Raw genomic sequence first — 2,500 nt, 5'->3', positions numbered from 1 at the left:
TTTGAAAGTCCAAGTACACGACATCCACTGACTCCCCTTGTCCATTCTCATAGATAGATTCTCATAAACTTCCAGAAGATTAGTCTTGAGGAGTCAGACAAGAGATGTGATACCCACCACACCAACACACAGAGCCTAGATCACAGTCAGAGACTTTTTCCTACGGCTGAAATGTCTATCAGGAGTGGGCACAGTTTTAAGGTGCTTGGAAGTAGTTACAGAGGAGATGTTAGCGGTAAGCTCTTTACTGAGAGAGTGATGGGCTGCCGGCAACGGTGGTGGATGCGAATACGATAGGAAGTTTTAAAAGACTTTTGGATAGGTACATGGAGCAGAGTAAAATAGAGGGTTATAAGTAAGCCAAGTAATTTCTGACGTAGGTACATGTTCGGCACAACTTTGTTGGCCGAAGGACCTTATTATGCTGTAGGTTTTCTGTTTTCAGGAAACCTAAACAACTCAGAACATGGGTCCCAGCAACATATCATCCAGGACTCTCGTTGTCTCCACAGAGCATCCTTTTGTTACCCTTGTTAACGAATCCCGACAGCTCGCCTCTGCTCTCCTTCAAATTCCCTTCTGAGCCACAGAACATTAAACAGAGCCGCCAAATTGCTGTCAGCAACTACCACACACACACACACACACACACACACACACACACACACACACGCACACACACACACACACACACACACAAACACAAACCTGCATCCGAAGTGGGTGGTGATCTAATGGGTCCTACAGGGAGTGGTGTCCACGCAGACATGGGTTCACTGATGCAAAGCTCTTCCGGCACCATCGCAGCACACTCTAATGGAGTCTGAAATGCGCAACTCTCTCCCTCCTCCGCGCTACCCACTCACCGACACCCAGCCAATAGGCGTACGAGTCTCCAATTGAGTGTGCCTCTCCAAGATGGTATGTCTCTGCGTGTGTGTGTGTGTGTGTGTGTGTGTGTGTGTGTGTGTGTGTGTGTGTGTGTGTGTGTGTGTGTGTGCGTGCTGCGAGAAGACCAAGGAAGGGGAGGAGAGAAATGGCCAGGGAAAGGGAGTTAAGATTCCAGATACTGAAGCAAGTGGTGTGGAACCACACGACCGGTCTGTGCATACAGAGCTGCTGAGAAGCTCAGATCCTGTTGGTAGATATCCAGTGGAAGGGCGATGTGTGACACTAGGCGTCATCTCTCCCTTATACTCACCAGAATTGCCTGTCACACATAGAGGGAGGGGGGAGTGAGCGGAGTCGACGTAGATGGGGATCGTTTAGCAAACGGAATGTATCTCGGATACGGAGATGGGCGTAGGGACCGTACAGTATGTGAGAGCGGGTAGAGAGAGTGTGTCAAATAGAGAGAGAAGAGAGTCAGCGCAGAAAGAGAGACAGGCAGAGGGAAGTAGAGACATAGAGATTTGGGTGTGGGCAGAGAGTGTGTGTGTGGGCGTAGAGTGAAGCAGGAAGAGAGAGAGGGAGGGAGAGAGAGATAGAGAGAGATATAGATTTATAACCCATGAAATGTCCGTACAGACAGGACCGGGGTCAGACAAAGTGAAGCACCCACAATTCCGTCCATTCAATCATACCCGGAGTTAGACACAGAGTGATGATCACTCCACACCGTCTCATCACAGTAATCTTTCGTCAGACACCGACCCTTTCGTTCCCTGGCTATCTGTAGCTATCTGTTTTTCTGTCTGTCTGTCTGTCTGTCTGTCTGTCTGTCTCTCTCTCTCTCTCTCTCTCTCTCTCTCTCTCTCTCTCTCTGTCTCTCTCACTCTCTCCCACATACTCAAGGATAGATACTCAAAGACATCCTTAAGGATAGTTAGGGGCGTGGGAGGGGTGTTTTACCTCACCTATCCTGCTGGTCAACAGTTGGCAGAATTTGCTTTCGGGTACAGAGAGATTCTTGTTGAATGTGTAACCACGCTTGAGACAGTTGGTCTGGCCGAGGACCAGAAGTTAATTCGGGGTTATCCTCGATTCAACGTGTGAATGCAACTCATGGACATTTAGACGATATCGGCACCGGTTTCTGTTCCACTTGTCCCCAAAGGTCTTCTTGTCTCGGTCGGAAGTGATCGGAGAGAGACGAATATCTGTCAAAAAGAAAAGTAAAGCTTACAAAAGGGGTTTGTAAAGTTTGGTAATTTTAGAGATCACGAAGATTATAAGGCTAATAGGAAGGTGCTTAAGAAGGAAATTCGGAGAGCTGGAAGGGGCCATGTGAAGGTGTTGGCGGGCAGGATGAAGGAAGACCCCAAGACATTCTACAAGTGTGTGAAGAGCAAGAGGGTAAGTCGTGAAGGAATTGGACCCATCAGGTGTGACAGTGGGAAAGTGTGTACGGAACCAGAGGAAATAAGAAAGGTACTTAATGTATACTTTGCTTCTTATTCCCTATGGAAGAGGATCTTGGTGATAGTAGTGATAACTTGCAACAGACTTAAAAGCTTGAGCATGTGGAAAAGTCACTCGGACAGGGTGAGATGTAAACTAG

General features: G+C 47.8%; 1 long non-coding RNA gene across 1 annotated transcript in view; it reads right to left on the bottom strand.

Moving 5' to 3' along the window:
• LOC132390474 (uncharacterized) overlaps positions 1 to 2,095 on the bottom strand; it is a 28,948-nt gene extending 26,853 nt beyond the window's left edge. Inside the window, exon 1 of the long non-coding RNA XR_009510916.1 lies at positions 1,857 to 2,095. This is a non-coding gene — a long non-coding RNA (uncharacterized LOC132390474). The remainder of the gene's footprint in view (positions 1 to 1,856) is intronic.
• Between the last annotated feature and the right edge of the window lie 405 nt (positions 2,096 to 2,500).

Source organism: Hypanus sabinus, unplaced genomic scaffold (genome assembly GCF_030144855.1).
Source record: "Hypanus sabinus isolate sHypSab1 unplaced genomic scaffold, sHypSab1.hap1 scaffold_918, whole genome shotgun sequence".
Classification (NCBI taxonomy): Eukaryota; Metazoa; Chordata; class Chondrichthyes; order Myliobatiformes; family Dasyatidae; genus Hypanus; species Hypanus sabinus.
The sequence above is the reverse complement of the archived record's forward strand: the minus strand, read 5'-3'. Positions and strand labels throughout refer to the sequence as shown.